General features: G+C 40.2%; 1 pseudogene across 1 annotated transcript in view; it reads left to right on the top strand.

The window, feature by feature from the left end:
- Positions 1 to 17839, top strand: part of LOC309621509 — a 31917-nt pseudogene extending 14078 nt beyond the window's left edge. The window contains exon 2 of the transcript XR_014249933.1: positions 7190 to 17839. The product of XR_014249933.1 is annotated as an uncharacterized misc_RNA (transcript). The remainder of the gene's footprint in view (positions 1 to 7189) is intronic.
- The last annotated feature ends 3183 nt before the right edge of the window (positions 17840 to 21022 follow it).

Genomic DNA, 21022 nt, shown 5'->3' on the forward strand with positions numbered 1-21022 from the left:
TTCTATGAGGCCACCATCACCCTGATACCAAAACCAGACAAAGACACTACAAAAAAAGAAAATTACAGACCAATATCACTGATGAATATAGATGCAAGAATCCTCAACAAAATACTAGCAAACAGAATCCAACAACACATTAAAAGGATCATACACCACGATCAAGTGGGATTTATCCCAGGGATGCAAGGATTCTTCAATATACGCAAATCAATCAATGTGATACACCATATTAACAAATTGAAGAATAAAAACCATATGATCATCTCAATAGATGCAGAAAAAGCTTTTGACAAAATTCAACACCCATTTATGATAAAAATTCTCCAGAAAGTGGGCATAGAGGGAACCTACCTCAACATAATAAAGGCCATATATGACAAACCCACAGCAAACATCATTCTCAACGGTGAAAAACTGAAAGCATTTCCTCTAAGATCAGGAACGAGACAAGGATGTCCACTCTCACCACTATTATTCAACATAGTTCTGGAAGTCCTAGCCACAGCAATCAGAGAAGAAAAAGAAATAAAAGGAATACAAATTGGAAAAGAAGAAGTAAAACTGTCACTGTTTGTGGATGACATGATACTATACATAGAGAATCCGAAAACTGCCACCAGAAAACTGCTAGAGCTAATTAATGAATTTGGTAAAGTTGCAGGATACAAAATTAATGCACAGAAATCTCTTGCATTCCTATATACTAATGATGAAAAATCTGAAAGAGAAATTATGGAAACACTCCCATTTACCATTGCAACAAAAAGAATAAAATACCTAGGAATAAACCTACCGAGGGAGACAAAAGACCTGTATGCAGAAAACTATAAGACACTGATGAAAGAAATTAAAGATGATACCAACAGATGGAGAGATATACCATGTTCTTGGATTGGAAGAACCAACATTGTGAAAATGAGTATACTACCCAAAGCAATCTACAGATTCAATGCAATCCCTATCAAATTACCAATGGCATTTTTTACGGAGCTAGAACAAATCATCTTAAAATTTGTATGGAGACACAAAAGACCCCGAATAGCCAAAGCAGTCTTGAGGGGAAAAAACGGAGCTGGAGGAATCAGACTCCCTGACTTCAGACTATACTACAAAGCTACAGTAATCAAGACAATATGGTACTGGCACAAAAACAGAAACATAGATCAATGGAACAAGATAGAAAGCCCAGAGATAAACCCACGCACCTATGGTCAACTAATCTATGACAAAGGAGGCAAGGATATACAATGGAGAAAAGACAGTCTCTTCAATAAGTGGTGCTGGGAAAACTGGACAGCTACATGTAAAAGAATGAAATTAGAATACTCCCTAACACCATACACAAAAATAAACTCAAAATGGATTAGAGACCTAAATGTAAGACTGGACACTGTAAAACTCTTAGAGGAAAACATAGGAAGAACACTCTTTGACATAAATCACAGCAAGATCTTTTTTGATCCATCTCCTAGAATAATGGAAATAAAAACAAAAATAAAGAAATGGGACCTAATGAAACGTAAAAGCTTTTGCACAGCAAAGGAAACCATAAACAAGACGAAAAGACAACCCTCAGAATGGGAGAAAATATTTGCAAATGAATCAATGGACAAAGGATTAATCTCCAAAATATATAAACAGCTCATTCAGCTCAATATTAAAGAAACAAACACCCCAATCCAAAAATGGGCAGAAGATCTAAATAGACATTTCTCCAAAGAAGACATACAGACGGCCATGAAGCACATGAAAAGATGCTCAACATCACTAATTATTAGAGAAATGCAAATAAAAACTACAATGAGGTATCACCTCACACCAGTCAGAATGGCCATCATCAAAAAATCTAGAAACAGTAAATGCTGGAGAGGGTGTGGAGAAAATGGAACCCTCTTGCACTGTTGGTGGGAATGTAAATTGATACAGCCACTATGGAGAACAGTATGGAGGTTCCTTAAAAAACTAAAAATAGAATTACCATATGACCCAGCAATCCCACTACTGGGCATATACCCAGAGAAAACCGTAATTCAAAAAGACACATGCACCCGAGTGTTCATTGCAGCACTATTTACAATAGCCAGGTCATGGAAGCAACCTAAATGCCCATCAACAGACGAATGGATAAAGAAGATGTGGTACATATATACAATGGAATATTACTCAGCCATAAAAAGCAACAAAATTGAGTCATTTGTTGAGACGTGGATGGATCTAGAGACTGTCATACAGAGTGAAGTAATTCAGAAAGAGAAAAACAAATATCGTATATTAATGCATGTATGTGGAACCTAGAAAAATGGTACAGATGAACCGGGTTGCAGGGCAGAAGTTGAGACACAGATGTAGAGAACAAACGTATGGACACCAAGGGGGGGAAAACTGTGGTGGGGTGGGGATGGTGGTGTGCTGAATTGGGCGATTGGGATTGACATGTATACACTGATGTGTATAAAATTGATGACTGATTAAAAAAAAATTAGAATAAAAAAAAATTACCATATGACCCAGCAATTCCATTCCTAGGCATATACCCAGGAGAAATAAAAACATACATCCACATAAAAACTTATACACAAATGTTTAAGGCAACACTATTCACAATAGTCAAAAGGTGGAAACAACCCAGATATCCATCAATGTCTGAATGGATCAACAAAATATGATATAGACATACAATGAAATATTATTCAGCCATAAAAAGGAATGAAATACTGTACATGCTACAATGTGAATGAACCTTGAAAGCATTATGCTAAGTGAAAGAAGCCAGGCACAAATGGTCAAATATTGAATGATTTCACTTATATGAAATATCCAAAGTAGATAATTCCATAGAGGCAGAAGGTAGATTAGTTGTTGCTAGGTACTAAGGGAAGAGGAGAATTGGGAGTGACTGCTTAATGGGTATGGAGTTGATGAAAATGTTTTGGAACTAGATAGAGGTGATAGATTCACAACATCATGAATGTACTATATGCCACTGAGTTGTACACTTTAAAATGGCTAATTGTTCTGTTAGTTTCTCCTAAGAAATAGACATAGTCCTATTTGAAAAAAGATGTATATGAAAATATATTTTCTAGGCCAGTTGACCTTCTCCCTTTTTTTAATATTACCCCTTTGAGCATCTAATGAAAGTAATGGATCCTATCCTAGGCAAATGTACACACCCAGTAAAAATGTGTATACCCTACCCCCCCCCCCCACACACACACATGCACATTATTTTGAACATAATTCCAGGGGTTTCTTTAGTTAAGAATGCCTGAACCCAAGGAGTAAGTGCTCTCCCTCTAACATAGCTCAGCTGCTATTTGTCTCTTCTCCTTCCTGTCTCATTCCCAAGTAGCTCCTTCTCCTTCTGTCTTTTTTCTGCCTCATAGCTTCTGCTTCTTCATGATGTCAACCTGCTCATGTATCAGGGTTTCTGAGGCTCCTAGGGTACAGCTCTTCTTTTCATAAGTCTACATACTCTACTACCTTCTAAGCATATGCTACCTTGCATATTATTTCAGGTGGTCCACAGACTTCCTCAGCTGAAAACACCTGGTCTAGGTCAATCAGTATGGTCGGCCTGTCAGAGTTCCTTAGACACTGGTCTAAATCTGGCTGAGAGAGCAGCAGGGTGGGTGTGGACTGGCAGGAAGCAACTCTTCAGCGTGGCTAGGCTCCTCCTAGGTGCCCTGGAGGTAAAGATAATAGAGTTGAAAGACCCAGCAGGCTGCATCACCTTAGTTAGGTGGTAAGCAGTAGACAGGGTCAAGGAAGTTTCCACCTGGGCACTGGGAATAAGGGTAGACAGCAAGCAGGTCTGGAGGCTCTCCCCCCAGCAATCACTTCTACAGGCTTTATGGAAACCCTCTGCTGCAGGGGTCTAGAAGGGATCTGTTTTGGTTTCCAGTTGTCAGAACAGCATTCCCATCTCTGCTGGAGTTGCATAATCTCTGTGGGAATTTGGGGGAGGGAGGGAAGGAGCCAAAAGCATTTATTGAAGTCACCACCTTGGTCACCTCTCCATGTATATTTTTGGGTAAGCAACAGTCAGGTGCCTGAATGCAAAGGATGAGAGGCTCTGAAAGGTGAGAAGGGGTCGGGACAGCATATTCCTCCCCTCTTGATAGGGCAGGGAAGATCAAACCATGTCGGCACCCCTCAGATCCTCAGCTGCCTTGCTGCACAGCTAAACCTCTGAATGAAAATAGCCATGGGCCAAATTTTCAAGACTGATATTGTGTTAGCCATCATGTTCCAGCAAGTGCACTTAACACTCAGCTATTGTTTGGGAATATTAAATACATGTATTTTCGGTAGAACATGACAGAAGCAGCTATTTATGAAAACTTTAAAAATTCTTTTGTAAGTAGACAGTCAAATCCATTTTCTAGTAAAAATTAATATTAGGAACTTAAGTTGCTCTCACAATTTGGGGATGTTGGTTGTTTCCTCTACCTTAAACATGTTCTTTTTCCCAAATGAAAATAGCTTTATTTAACTTTTTGCTTATAAAAATAACCCACGGTGAGGGAAATAAGTTAAATAAAACTGAAAAAAATTATTTAGAAGAAAATAAAATCCCTATTTCAACTACCTGCTTCCCTACCTACCAATGCACCCTGTACCTGTTATGTGAAGGTCTGGAAGACAGGAATGAGCACCAGTGTCAGAGTGGAGAAGTAGATGGAGGGGGTAGGCACTTTGAGATCAAACGAGAGAAAGAAAGAAATTCCTCAGAGATGGATCAGTGGGGCCAGTAGCCCTGGGAGAAGACGCAGCCCCTGATAAGACAGAAGAACAAATACATACCACAGGGAGAAGGGGCCCCATTTGACCTCTGGGATTAGCCACGACCAAAATGAGTGACAGGGCCTCAAGCAGTCAGGGGAGGGTACTGAAGAAGGGTGAGGCGGGAAGGGGCCAGTGAAGGGAAGAAGTGGGCTGACTCCTGAGGCACTTCCTGCAGGAGGGAGAACTAGGGACCCGAGCCCACTGGTGACGTTTCCTTCATGTGATCAGGAGCCGATGCGTACAGAAGTCCCTCTCTTCCAGGTATCAGCTCCCTATTTCCGTGGAGGAAGATAGATTTCAGACTGAGGGACCAAGGGGAAAACTGCCCTATAGCCCTGCAAGGTTGCAGGTCGGTACTAGCCGGAGTGGGGAAGGGGACACTTGAGGTAGGGGTAGTAACAGACAGAGGCTACACAGGATCCGGTCTGCTTTCCAGATGCCACCCTCCTCCCACCCTTATTCGTTTTGGCGCAGAAAATTGTGTGAGTGTTGGGGGAGAGGTCCGGGTACCATCTCTTATTTCCCTGGATAAGTACGGGCTTATGGCAGCAAGAAATGTGAGAAGGAGGCATCTCCCTGAGATGGTCACAAATTCACTGCCTCCTGCGGACACCTGGGGTGGGGGTGGCAGAGGGCAAAGACCAGAGCAGGTCTAGGACTGGATTCTCTCTACCCCTTCCCTGATGCCCATCCATTTGGTGCAAGAGATGGAGGGCTTGGTGGGAGGAGATGGAGAGGGGCCAGAGGATAAGAATGGGTACCAGTTGGGATCTCTTAGGAGGCAGGTTATCGGGGAACATCTGACAGAGGGAAAAGGCTAGCGGAGGGGGATGGAGAGGAAATGGCCTGATCCTTGCGGGGTGGAGGGAGGAGGGCAACGCCTGTGAACCCAGGATGGGGAGGGCAGACCCCCTTGCAAAGGGGCCAGGCCTGCTCTTCTCCACTTTCGTCCTTTTTGCAGGGGGGGATGTGGGGGGAGGGGGATGAGGGAGAGGGGAGAGGGAGAGGTGCTACAGAGGAGGGGGACTGAAGTTCAGTCTGGAGACCAGCTCCCTATAGGGCAGGAGTGACTCCTGAACTAGGAAGAGTTGAGAGGAGGTAACATGGACCAAAATTTTTAATGAGTTTGGAAATAATTTGTCTCTTGCATTGCAGGAAAATGTGGTCTTTCTGTGTATGTGGAAAGGGAAGCGGTGGCAGGAATGCTCTGGACATTTCTGCCATGCTCCCTGACTCTACCATCACCATTTTCAGAATGAGGGATGGGCTCGTTCTATCTGGGCACCCTGGGGTGAGGGTTTGGAAGGCAGAGACCTGAGCAAAGCTGGATATGCCTTCTGAACATCACTGTCCTGAACCTCACAAGGAAAAGTGAGACAGAAATTTGGAAGGAAGATTGGGAAACATAGAAACACTTTGGAAATAATCTCTCTCTGCCATTTCTCAGTGGTTAAAAAAAAAAGGAGGCTGTTAGGGAGGAGCTGTAGAGGGGGATCAGAGAAGCAAGGGAAAGGGCAAGGGTATGGCAGGAGCTGGGAAAGTATTGACAGCTAGAGTCGGAAAAGAATCAGTGTCCTCATTGCCACTCATTCACTTCTCAGTCCCTCATTCACCATCTGTCTCCTGTCTCTCTACAGGTCTTTGGGTCTGTGGTTGTAGGCACCAACCCAGACAAGGAAAGGAAAGACCTGCAGTATCAGTGCAGGTCAATGGAAGAGGGCAACTGCCCCAGGACCCCTGGGAGTAGGAGTGACTAAAGCCTGAGCAGAAGTTGGGGAGTTCACTACCTGCCACCCCTCCTCCAAGCCTCCCTATTCCGGTCTCAGAATACATGGCCTCTGTCAGGACCCTAAGGGAACCTGGTGCTTTATGGCTGGTGAAGACAGAGGGGAAAACAAGGAAGTGAGAGTTGGCAGGTGTGGCATCTGTGAAGTCCTTGAAGATAACAGAGTATCTCTGATATCTGAGAACTGGCCATTGTCTGGTTGTATCTGCAGTTCTACAAGTCTTACAACTGTAGACAAGGGGAAAAAGAAACTGGCCAGGATTCTTGCGGGTCAGTCTAAGTTGGGACCACCCAGTTAAAACTGTTACCGGCATAGCCAAGGCTGGAGCAAAGTTTAGGGACAAATCTGCTCTTATACACTTGTCAGCACAGCCCACTTAAATGTAGGGATAAACACCTGTGGAAGTGTCTGCAAGGTGGGCTCATGTTATCATGTGTGCCAACCTTGCATACACTGGGAAAGAAAGGAGAAAATGTATGGGCGGGAGTGCACCCTGCCCATAGGGGTAGGCCATGAAGATCCTAAATCACAGAGGCAAATACTTATCAGAACCTGTATTTCACCACCTAAGTCCTCGGTCTCCTTTGTCTCCGTTTTGTCTCCTAGGACAGGCAAAGGAGGGCAAATCTCAACATGGAGAAGGTCTACAGAGAAAATGAAGGAAAGCCAGAAAATGAAGGAAACCCAGACAATGAGGGAAAGTCAAAAGATGCAGTAGATACAGAAGATGAAGGAAAGTCAGATGAGGAAGAAAAGCCAGAAGTGGAGGGGAAGTCAGAACATGAGCAGGAGCTCCAGAATGAGGGACGGCCAGAAGACGAGGGACAGCCAGAAGATGAGGGGAAGCGAGAAAAGCAGGGCAAGTCCGAAGCTGAGGGAAAACCACACGGTGAGGGCAAGCTGGAATCCCAGGCAAAGCCAGAGAGTCAGCCGCGGGCTGCCGAAAAGCGCCCCGCTGAAGACTATGTGCCCCGGAAAGCAAAAAGAAAAACGGACAGGGGGATGGATGATTCCCCCAAGGACTATCAGGACAACTTACAGGAAGGCATCTGGGCAGTGAGGAGATGATGAGAGAATGTGCAGATATGTCAAGGGCTCAGGAAGAGTTAAGGAAAAGACAGAAAATGGGTGGTTTTCATTGGATGCAAAGAGATGTACAGGATCCATTCACCCCAAGGGGCCAACGGGGTGTCAGGGGAATGAGGGGCGGAGGTAGGGGCCAGAGGGGCTTACATGATATCCCATATCTTTAATGCCTTTGGCCTTCAATTCTGACTCCTCTGATGAGAATATCACTGACCCTGCTTTCCCTGGCAGGCATTTGCCAGGCTATGTGATTTAACCTTAAGCTGATACTTTGCCTTAGGTGTCACTCTCATTACCAGCAGCCTTTTGATCCAACTACAGTGCTCTCTGTGTTTCAGTAGGGGATTTTCACCCACGTGCATGGAAGAGATGTTCATGGTACACTGTAAAATAACAATAAAGAAAAACACCAGTTTTCAGAACCGCATATACAGCATCTGCCCGTTTTTGAAAAAAAAAAAACCCAAAAAAGTTACACAATACATCCATGTACAGGGAAAACTGAAACTGAGTAGACCAAAAGCAAAATAATGGTTTTCTCTGGGTGCTGGTGGTAGAGATTATCCTTTCACCTGTACTTTTCCCCCTAAAATACAGAGATTACTTTTATCATAAAATAAATAATAAAAGATTTGAAACATAGGAAAATACCAAGCAATCAAAATAACTGCTCAGTGAGTTTATGAAGGTAGTGGAGACACTTAAAATTCCTGTTGTCAGGATGTGAAATAATGCATAAAACACATCATCTCTGGGACTCGCAGCTGGAGGAATCAACCTGGCAGTTATTACAGAACCACTGCCGTAGGGAACAGTCTTCTCATCTGTGAATTGGGGATAAAGCTTGCCTTCCAGGGCTGTGGAGAAGATCCGATGACATACTGAGTGTGTGAACTGTGTTGGGCTGGTTCCTACCCTCTCCCCTGCACTAGCAGGACCAGAACCCCATCAGATGTTTGGGAGAGGGCTGAGGGAGCTCTCACTTGTGTCCATAAATAAATCCAGACAGCTGAGAGGTGGGTGTCACTCTCCCCCAGGTAATGCTGTGTCTGAAGGACACTCTCCCTCTTCTCATGTGTCCTGTACTCTCCTAAGGGCCTCACTGCTGCTGGTGAGCTGAAGTCCTCAAGGTAACAAAGCCCCTTTGATTTCCCTGGAGTCTCTAGTGAGTTACACCCCACTATGTTCCCTACTGAACTATGGAGAAGGTCCTCCTTCTCACGTTATAGTTTTATTAATCCTGACATGAAATGTGGAAAAATGCTTTGTAAAATCTTAATTAATGCATTTTCAGGCATTATAATTAGCCCACTAGACTTGCCTTATTCAAAGCAAAGAATTTATCTTATTCATTTTGGTACCTACAACACATGATAGAAGCTTAAAAATCAATACATTAATCATTGAGTCAGAAGGCCTCAATTTTTGGCCCAGTTCTGTCCCTGATTGAATACATAACCTTGAGCACATCATTTCATTCTTTAGCAATTGAAACTCACCACTCCAAAAGGAACACAGCAAGAGAGGGATTATACCACAATCCATTGTTAAATAACTTTAACATTGGATATAGTAGTGTTTCTCAAAGTTTGCTAGCTACTAGCAGACCACCTGCATCGAAATCACCTACCTTGTTGAAAATGCAGAATCCTGGCTCCTGCCTCAGATCCAAGGTATCAGAATCTCTTTTGACTTTTCCTCAAAATGTCTCTGTGTATATAAGTCCATGCCACTCTCTCACTTCGTCCCAGCTTACCCTTCCCCCTCCCCGTGTCCTCAAGTCCATTCTCTACATCTGCGTCTTTATTCCTGTCCTGCCCCTAGGTTCTTCAGAACCATTTTTTTTTTTACATTCCATATATATGTGTTAGCATACGATATTTTAGATAGCTAGTGGGAAGCAGCCACATAGCACAAGGAGATCAGCTCGCTGCTTTGTGACCACCTAGAGGGGTGGGATAGGGAGGGTGGGAGGGAGACACAAGAGGGAGGAGATATGGGGATATATGTATAGGTATAGCTGATTCACTTTGTTATACAGCAGAAACTAACACACCATTGTAAAGCAATTATACTCTAATAAAGATGTTAAAAAAATGTCTCTGTGTAGGTGTCCTTTGTTTTTAGCTCATTTTTATTTTTATGGATATATGTATAAAATTTAAAAATCCAATAGTGTAAAAGAATATGTTATTAAAAACTGCAGTCTGCCTCATCATTCCACATTCTCACTGTCCAGAAGCAACTACCATAAATGTTTTTGGTTTCTTCTGGTATTTACCTCCATATTTCAGAAGAATATGCTTATGCTGCTATTTCTTTCTTTTTTAAAAAATTAATTTAATTTACTTATTTATGGCTGCATTGGGTCTTTGTTGCTGCGCGTGGGCTTTCTCTAGTTGCGGCGTGTGGGCTTCTCATTGCGGTGGCTTCTCTTGTTGTGGAGCACGGGCTCCAGGCAAGTGGGCTTCAGTAGTTGTGGCGTCCGGGCTCAGTAGTTGTGGCTCGTGGGCTTAGTTGCCCTGCGGCATGTGGGATCTTCCCGGACCAGGGCTCGAACCCGTGTCCCATGCATTGGCAGGCGGATTCTTAACCACTGCGCCACCAGGGAAGTCCTGTTATTTCTTTTTTTAACGCCTTTATTGAAATATAATTCACATATCACAACATTCACTCTTTTTTTCATAAAAACTCACCCTCTTAAAGTGCACAATTCAGTGGTTTTCAGTATATTAACAGAGTTCTGAAACCATCGCCATTATTCAGTTACAGGACATTTTTATTGCCCTAAAAAGAAACCTCATACCCGTTAGCACATAATGGTGCTCCCATTCCCTCCTCTCCCCGGCAACTGGCAAACGCTGATCTGCTTTCTGTCTCTAAGGATTTGCCTATTCTAGACATTTCATAGAAATGGAATCATATAGTACATGGCCTCTGTTGTCTAGTTTCTTTCATGTAGCATAATGTTTTCAAGGTCCATCCACATCCACATCAGTACTGAGCATTCGTGTACATTTTCTTTTGCCTTTTAAAATAAACTCTATTGAAAAGTCAAAATATAAAATTTACAAGTACAGAAATGATGGTTCTGTCTTAGTTTATTATGTAGATAACCTCAGAGCATGCTAATGATTATGTCCAAAGTTGCTTTAACTTCATTTGAATGCTTTGATTCATTTTATGAAGAGGTACTGTAATATATTTGTTTTGTTTCTGATTTTAAAAAAAACACAGGTATGTAGTATTTGATACACTAGTTAATCATTTCTGCTAGAAGAAGCAAAGGTAATTTTTTTTCCATTTTTTCTTTTTTTAATTAAATTTTTTTACCAGTTTTGTTGAGACATAATTGACATACATCACTGTATACATTTAAGGTATACAGCGTAACGGCTTGAGTTACATACATTGTGAAGTGATTACTACAATAATTTTAGTTAACACCCATTATCTAGGTACAATAAAAAGAAAAAGAAGAAAAGGAAAACATTTTTCTCCTTGTGATGAGAACTCAAGATTTACTCTTTTAACAAATTTCACATATATCATACAGCAGTGTTAACTTTTTGCATGTAAATATGTTTTCAATTTTCTTGAGTATATACCTAGGAGTGGAATTGCTGGTTCATGTGGTAACTCTAACTTTTTGAGGACCTGCCAAACTGTTTCCAAAGCAACTGTGCCATATGACAATCCTATCAGCAGTGTACGAGGGCTCCGATTTCTCCGAGGGCTCCTTATTTGCATTTGCTTGATGGCTAATGATGCTAAGCATCTTTTCATGTGCTTATTGGCCATTTGTATATCTTCTTTGGGGAAATGTGTATTCAAGTCATTTTACCCATTTTTAAATTAGGTTGATTGTCTTTTTATTGTTGAGTTGTAACAGTTCTTTGTTTATTCTGGATGCAAGTTCCTTATCACACATATGACTTAACAACTGCTATTTCTTGACTTGTTTAGTTATTACCTATTGACTTTCTGATATGATACGTGAGTAGTACTCTCTTACCATCATAATCACCACTATCATAATCACTTGCCTCCCAATATAGTTTTCCCACATATAAAGTGTATTTTAACAAGAATTCCAGTGATTCTGTTGCTTAACTATGAGGACCATTTGTGTGTTTGTCAGGTTAGGCTAAGCTTATGATAGGATAGCTACCAACCCCAAAACATCAGTGGCTTAACACAACAAAGGTTTATTTCTCACACTTCATGAGAATTGGGGATGGAGAGGTTCTGCTCCCCCTAGTTTCCCAGAGATCCAAACTAATCATGATACCACTGCAGCAGAGGAAAAGAATACATGGAGATCTCACACACCTTTTTCTACACTGTGGCCTAGAAGTGATGTAAATCATCACTGTTCACAGTCCATTTTTTCATATTTCTAGCTCTTTTAATTCTGACAGGCAATTTTGAGAGAGGTGTTATTGTGCCTTCGATACAGGTGACTAAACTGAGGCTCAAAGAGTGTATGTGATTTATGCAAGGTTACATACCTGTAAGGGGAAGAGCCTAGATTGGAACCTAAGGATTTGAATTTTATCTTCACCTTATTGCCCAGCCAATCCTTTAGGATGTCCGAATAGCGGTAATGTTTCTTCAGATGACAGACCTAAAGAGCAAGGCTCACAGTGGCATTGCTTCCTCCACCATTAATGCCTTAAAAAGGCATTTAATGCCAGTTCACAGCTTGACTGCCTTAGTACCCAAATCAGATGCTGTGCCTACAACACATGAGGGTATTCAAACAGGTGGTAACACCCGTTTTCTCCTGAGTTGGAGGACCACATGCCTTTGTAAGCTCCCTTTGCCTGCTGTCTCCTGTACTTCTGGGACTGGGCTGAATCAAACATCAGAAGCACTGCATCAGGCAGATACAGAACTGAATTCACCACAAAACCACTAAAACAGGCCCAGGCACAACCAAGGCCCTTCTGGGAGTCTGAGCAAGGTTGTTTGGGGTTATTGTCCAACTGTATCCCCATCACTATTGTTCTGGGTGCTACTTCACTGGACTCTGAGAGAAGGGTTCAACCCTTCTACTTTAAATTCAAAATTATCTGGTCAGTCCTAGTTTGTAGCTGAAAAGGAGAAATTCTTTACATTTTTAGGCTATGGAGTTTTATTTCCATCTCTACAAAATTCTCCTTCATACCTCAAAGGGAAAGAGGACAGGAAAAAAATGCAAAGCTTTATGACTGACAATTTATGAGTTCCCATCTTTCCAATGATAAGAATAGTCTCCAGACTATTTAACCTTTCACCTGTTCACCTTGAGCCAACAGACAATGGCCAATGTTGCTAAAGACAGCCATACAATGAGGAATATCTACCTTGCTTCTCCCTCACTATCCTCCCAGACCCAAGAATATTTTTGGGATAATGAAAGAAATGTTTCTGAAATAGGCCCCAACTCCCTGTCCAGTGCAAGGCACAAGAGCAAAAGAGATTGTACTGCTTATGGGAACCAAAAGGAACTTTAAATCAAATGCTATATTTAAGTTGTAAAATGAACAAGGCAAATTTTGGTTTCAGCTCCAAATGGAGAGCTGAAAAGAATGCTACTCACACTTAAAACAGGAAAAAAAGTTGGATAAATGCAAAATAACATTTTGCATTTTTTAATATTTATTTATTTATTTACTTGGCTGTGCTGGGTCTTAGTTCGGCATGCGGTATCTAGTTCCCTGACCAAGGATCAAACCCGGGCCCCCTGAACTGGAAGTGTGGAGTCTTAACCACTGGACCACCAGGGAAGTCCCCAAAATAACAAATCTTCTTAAAACCTTTAGAGAACTGAGGTCACAGGGCAAATGATTATCCCAAAATCTAGAGAGAGACACGTGGAGGGAGAAATAGGACCCAAGCATTTGCTTATCTGGAATAGACACCACCAAACACCATGTAGACCAGTAGGAAAATTCAGCTTGAAATTTCTAATGAATTTCTAAAGACTGAAGGCTAGCATGAGAGTGTTCAGTCCCTGAAGTCCACAGACGTAAAGAGCTTGCACTCTCTTTCAAGCTTTAATCCAGAAACCCCACTAGATGTTCTCAGGGAAGATCAGGGAGAATTTGAGAGAGCTTTCCCCATAATGCCAGCTAAGAGAGGGAGATAGCAGTCACTGCTGAAATTCCAACCAGACCTATCTCCCCTAGTAAACAAAAGACTTAATCTGCAGGGAAACGGACAACAAAACCCATATCCTAAAGTCACTAGTAGAAACCCACTGCAGCTAGGAAAGGGAAACAGAAAAACAAAAAATTCTATGAGGGGAGGCTTAGCATTAAACCTGGAGGAGAGGCATGAACACATGTGAAGATTACACCACCAAAACCCAGGTTCACAGTGGCTGCCTAAGATGAAGACCCAATCAGAGCACCAGAGAATGCTCGTCCCTCCCCTCAACACCACACTAACAAACATTGAGTAAAAATAACAGTGGAGGACAGCAAGAAACAGATTCCTTTTGGGGAGAAATACAAAGGGAAACTGCAAAACCAAGTGGAAAGACTCAGAGCCAAATAGGAAGAAAACATCAAACTCAGCCCAACTTCTAACTAGATTAATGCAAACTTCACACTAAAAGCTTTGTAGGAATGACAGGCTCATCTCCAATAATAAACTCCATTTACCTCAGTAATTACTGTCTTATACAAATCCAGTTTTCAAGAAAAAATTATGAGAAATACAAAAAGGAAAGAAAATAAAACATTCTGAAGAGGCAAAGTAATAATCAGAAATGACACAGATCTTGACACCATCAAACAGGAAATTAAAAATAACTATGGTTGGTGTTCCACTTCTGGCAAGGCAATATGAGGAACTCTGAGGATCCATTTCCCAGTGAAATTGTTAAAAGTTATTCTCCTAAAATACAATCATTTAAATTCTTTGGAAATGGTCCTAAGGGCATACAGCAAATGAAGAAACGTTTTTAAAAGACAATCTACTATAACAATAAGAACCATGAGAATCTGTGGCATTTGAACCAAGATTCTTTTCTTGCCTTCCCACTTCCAGCTTAGCATGATGGAAACTCCACTCCAGAAGGGTGCAGTCAAAAACACAGGTCTCCTTCTCCCCCAGCTCATATCTGAAGCGTCACAGTATCTTCCCAGGAGAGACAAAACTTCTCATCCTGCCTTGAGTTGACTGTTGCTCAGGCTTAGTTCCAAGTGAGTGCAGCTGAAAGGTGAGGGCTCCCTCTGCTCCTCCCCCATTCATCATAAGGAGGCTCTACCTTCAGCATAGTGTGCTAAGAATACTGGGGACTCAATTTCCTGGGAGAGGCAAGCCAGGAAGACCTGAAGGAACTGCCCATCCTGAGTCAAGTGTACAGCTCCTAAAGTAGCAGTGTCACTCAGAGAGAATTGTGCTACCGTCACCATCCTTAGCTCCAGAGCCTTGTATCAGAGATTTTCCCAGGGGAGAGGCAGGCCTTAAAACAGAGAGCTCCAAAACTCTTTCCAAAGGAACTGACTTCATTTGTCACACAGTGTGAACTTGAAGGCTAAAGGTGCTATAAAAAATGGAGGTTGTAGTGAATAACAATTAAGGGGAGGTCAGTAGATTCATTAGAGATATAAGCTAAACGTTAGGCCAGCTAGTCTACCAGAGAATTAGGAAAAGAGACAGCTAAGTAGAGTCTTCTTGGAGTCCAAACAAATGTCAAACAATGACCTCAAAAACTATATCTGAAAAGGAGCCCAAATTTAATCCCATAAATCTGTGGAGCAACTTATGCCCCAGTGTATTGTCAAAAACAATAAAGCAATCAACCAGTCAAGTATGTTCAGGTAAGGAGACAGTAAAGAGAGGACTGCCAAAACCACTGTCATCCCAGAGTGACTATGGGCATACCAATACTGTACGCTCTGAGGATCAACATAGAGGCATCATATAGCAGGGAGGAAATAGACATGATTGAAATAATTCAGCCAGTCACTAAAAAAACAAGCAAATAACAACAACAATAAACCCCAGAGAGAGAGGATCAGTACTCAGAGTTGCTAAAATATATTATCTGAAAAAGCCAAAGACAAGGAGAAAATGTTGAAAGCAGCAAGAAAAAAAATGACTCCTGACTTATAAGAGAACTCCAGTAAGATCAACAGCTAGTTTATCACCAAAACAATAGAGGCCAGAAGGAAGTAGGACAGTATATTCAAACTGTTCAAAGATACAAACGGTCAACCAAGAATCCTGTATTCACCAAAGCTATCTTTCAAAAATGAAGGCAAAATAAAGACATTCCCAGACAAACAAAAAAATGAGAGAACCTTTCACTAGCAGACCCACCTTACAAGATATACTAAAGGAAGTTCTCTACTTCTGAAAGCAAATGACCCCAGACAGTAATTTGAATCCACTGGGGAAAAAAAGCACATATAAAGTTAATTATGTAATTATAAAACAGTTCAAATGTATATTTATTTCCCCTTCCTTCTCTCAACTGGTTAAAACAGTACATATATAATGTATTATTGGGCTTATAACAGAGAAAAGAAATATATTTGCCAATAAAAGCACAAAGGAGATGGGTGGGAGCAAAGCTGCATTAGGCTAAGGAAACAAATCCAGAGGGTAACTAAAATCCCCTGGAAGAAATGAAGAAAACCAGAAGTGATAAATAAAAAGGTTAACATAATAAATTCTATAAATATATACTTGCTATCCTTCTTTCATTTTCCATAAGAGATGTAAAGTTATGTAAAGTAATAATGGTAACAGTGGATGGGTTTATAACATTTTTGTTGTAACATGTATAACAATACCACAATAAGTGGATAAAGGGAATAGAACTATATAGGAGTGATGTTTCTATACCTCACTGGAATTAAGTTAGTATAAATCTGAAATAGAACCCAATAAATTAAGATGTATATGTCAAGTCCTACGGTAACCACAAAGGAAATAACTCTAAAAGATATAATGAAAAAGTAATTAAATAAATTAAAATCCTTCAGTAGAATATATTTAACTAATGTAAGAAAAGTGGAGGAGAAGAAGAGAGGAACAAAAAACACATGAGATATATGACAGACAAAAAGTAAGTTGACAGAGGGACTTCCCTGGTGGTCCAGTGGCTAAGACTCTGCACTCCCAATGCAGGGGACCTGGGTTCCATCCCTGGTCAGGGAACTAGATCCCACATGCCGCAACTAAGAGTTCGCATGTCACAACTAAAGATTCCACATGCCACAACTAAAGATCCCGTGTGCTGCAACTAAGATCCGATGCAGCCAAATAATTAAATAAATAAATATTTTTTTAGAAAAAGTAAGTTGGCAGAAATAAATTCAATCATATCAATAATAACATTAAATATGAATGGATTAAACAATTCAAACAAAAGGCAGGGATTGTCAGATTAGATTTTTAAAAGATCCAACTGTATGCTGTTCACAGGAAGCATGCTTTAGGTTTAAACATATAAAGATTGAAAGGAAAATGATAAAAATATATATATCATGAAAACAGCAACCATAAGAAAGCTGGAGTAACAATACTATTATCAGACAAAATAGAATTAAAAATAAAAAAGGTTACTAGAGGTAAAGAGTGACATTTTATAATGATAAAATGGTCAATCCATCAGGAAGATAAAACAATATTACAAATATATGGAACTAACAATAGGACTAAAAGTACATGAAGCAAAAACTATGAAAATTGATGGGAAAAATAGACAATTCAACTATAATAGTTAGAGAGTTCAATATTTCACTTTCAATAATGCACAGAACAACAAAGCAGAAGATCAACAAGAAAATTCAAAGACTTGAAAAATGCTATAAACCAATTAGACCTAACAGACATCTATAGAACACTCCACCCAGCAACAGTAGAATATACATTCTCCTCAAATGCACAATGAAACTTCCTCAGGATAGTCCATAAAAATCTCAATAAATGTAAAAAAAAAAGAAATAATAAAAAGTATGTGTTCTGACCACAGTAGAATAAAATGAGAAATCAACATCAAAAAGAAATTTGGGATATACACAGATATATAGAAATTTTAAAATGCTCTCCTCAAAAATCATTGGGTCAAAGAAGGAATTAAAAAGGAAATTAGAAAATACAATGAGGTGAATGAATATGAAGATATGACATCCAAGACTTATAGGATGCAGGTAAAACAGTACTTAAAAGGAAATATATAGCTGTAAATATTTATATTAAAAAAGAAGATCCCAAATATATAACTTAAACTTCTACCTTAAGACACTGGAAAAAGAAAAACAAACTAAACATAAAGTGAACATAAATAAGGAAACAAAAAGATTAGATTTGAAATGAATGAAATGGAGAAGAGAAAAAAATCAGTTAAACCCAAAGTTTATTCTTGGAAAACATCGAAAAAATTGACAAACCGTTAGCTAGATTAACTAAGAAAAACAAAGAGAAGACTCAAATTACTTAAATCAGAAATGAAAGAGGGTGGGCTCCCCTGGTGGTGCAGTGGTTAAGAATCCACCTGCCAATGCAGGGGACACAGGTTCGAGCCCTGGTCCGCAAAGATCCCACATGCCACGGAGCAACTAAGCCCCCGTGCCACAACTATTGAGCCTGCGCTCTAGAGCCTGCAAGCCACAACTACTGAGCCTGCATGCTACAACTACTGAAGCCCGTGAGCCTAGAGCCTGTGCTCCACAACAAGAGAAGCCACTGCAATGAGAAGCCCGTGCACCACAACAAATAGTAGCCCCCACTCGCCGCAACTAGAGAAAGCCTGCGTGCGGCAACGAAGACCCAACACAGCCAAAAACAATGAATAAAATTTAAAAAAAAAAAAGAAAGAAAGAAAGAAATGAAAGAGGGGCATTACTATTGACCTTTCAGGAAAAAAAAATGATTAAAAGGAATACTATGAACAACTGTATGTCAATGAATTAGATAACTTAGATGACATGGACAAATTCCTATCAAAATTGACGCAAAAAGAAACCAATAATCTGAATAAACCAATATAATAATAAGTTAAGAGATTGAAATAATAATAAAAAATAATTATTTGCCCCCCAAAAGCCCAGGCCTAGATGACTGTGCTGGTTAATTCTACCAAGCATATAAAGAAGAATTAATACAAATCCTTAGCAAATTCTTCCATAAATAGCAGAGGAAGGAACACTTCCCAACTCATCGTAAGACCTGTATTACCCTGATACTAAAACCAGTCAAAGACATCACAAGAAAACTACAGACCACTAACTGTTATGAATATATATGCAAAAGTACTAAACGAGATGATAGGAAATTGAATCCAGCAACATATAAAAATCATTATACACTACAACAAAGTGGTATTTATCTCAGGAATGTTAGGTTGCTTTAACATCTGAAAATAAATTAATATACATCTGTACAATGGAATACTACACAGTAATTAAAAGGAACAAACTTCTGCTTCACACAACATGTATGCATTTCAAATGTATTTTGCTAGTTGAAAGAAGCCAGACTCAAAAACATATGTATTGTCTGATTCCATTTATATGACATTATGTAGAGGTTAATCTATACAGATATAAAAGAGGCTTCAAGGGTGAGGATGGGGGGAGTAGTTGACTACAAAGGGGCCACACAAGGGAAATTTTAGAGTGATAGAACTCTTCAGTATGGTACTGTGGTGGTTGATACATGACTATATGAATGTTTTCAAATTTCACAGAACTGCACACCACAAAGGGTGACTTTTGCTCTACGTCCATTAAAAAATATACAAATCAAGATGTAGGGGAGCCCTAGATGGAAAGCACACTGTTGCAAATGAATCTCCTGTATTATAGATGTATGCCATAACTTCAATAAAAAGGGTAGGGAAAAAAAAGAGCTAACCTAAGTTGCTTTGAAAAAGTGACTGGATATTATAAGGGTCAAGACAAAAAGAACTATACAGAAATGCTGTGTTCTGGTGGGGAAATTTGTTTCTCACAGGGGTACATGATAGAAGTTCTGAAACTACTTTAACTATATACTAGAGTTAAATAAATAAGTAAATAAATTATGCATAAAGGAGAACCAGGTTTCTCACTGTCAGAGATAGAAATTAAAAATAAGAGGAGGGGCTTCCATGGTGGCGCAGTGGTTAAAAATCCACCTGCCAATGCAGGGGACACGGGTTCGAGCCCTGGTCTGGGAAGATCCCACATGCCGCAGAACTAAGCCCGTGCGCCACAACTACTGAGCCTGCGTGCCACAACTACTGAAGCCTGTGTGCCTAGAGCCCATGCTCTGCAACAAGAGAAGCCACCGCAATAAGAAGCCCACGCACTGCAACGAAGAGTAGCCCCCGCTCGCCGCAACTAGAGAAAGCCCGCATGCAGCAACGAAGACCCAACTCAGCCAAAAATAAAAATAAATAAATAAATTTATAAACAAAAAATAATAAGAGGAGAGAAAGCTTAATGGATACGTGTGGTAATGGATTAGAGTCACATGTATCAGTATGAACTTGTGTGTGTGTGTGTATCTGTATATCATCTATATCTATAGAGAGACAGATAGTTACAGATATACACAATAAATAAATGTAGAGATTGTGTATATACAGCTTAATATTACAGGCATTTATCTCCTTGCTCTATCAGCTTAGAAGTTTGAGAAGCAATGACACCCCAGTAGCAACCAGAATACCCTGCATTCAGATCTTAATTACTAAATATGATTATCCAATAAAAGTAACCAAGACTCCTCAGAGAAATGTCTGATTATTAGGCTGGGAAAAGGATAATACAAGATGAATCTGGAACATCTTGTAGCACCAGAAAGTAAGGAAGCAGAAAAAGAATAAAGGTATGCTGACCTGAAAGAGCTCCCAATTGCCAAGGCTGGAAAATTTGGGCAAAAAAACCCAAATGATTGTATTGTATTATAACCCCGAAGACAAAAATTCATGAGTCACACTGATAGAAACAAATAATCGTATGAATAAATACATGGGGGAAGTGGAAATCTTTCTTACATAATAATTTCAAATACTAAATGTAGAAGGAAATGAGGGATATAAAAAGTTACCATCAGAACATCACAGTAATAATTGTTGCAGGCAAAATCCACAGAATGTTTGCATAGTCTCAAATCAACTAACCCCAAATATTTGTCAATTACTGTGGTTGTTTTCAGATATATATCCACAAATTCTTTGATATTCCTCCCTCCAGGTGGTAGAGTTTAAATCCCTTCCTCTTTAGTGTAGGCTAGACTTAGTAACTTGCTTCTAGCAAACAGAATACGAAAAGAGAAAAACAGTAACTTTAGAAGTGGAGAAACCCGGCAGACTCATCTTAACCAAATGATCAAGGTTAACCTCACAAGTGATCAGTCATGTTGATGTC

Source organism: Balaenoptera borealis (assembly GCF_965194805.1).
Source record: "Balaenoptera borealis genome assembly, contig: HAP1_SCAFFOLD_550, whole genome shotgun sequence".
In the NCBI taxonomy this organism is placed as follows: Eukaryota; Metazoa; Chordata; class Mammalia; order Artiodactyla; family Balaenopteridae; genus Balaenoptera; species Balaenoptera borealis.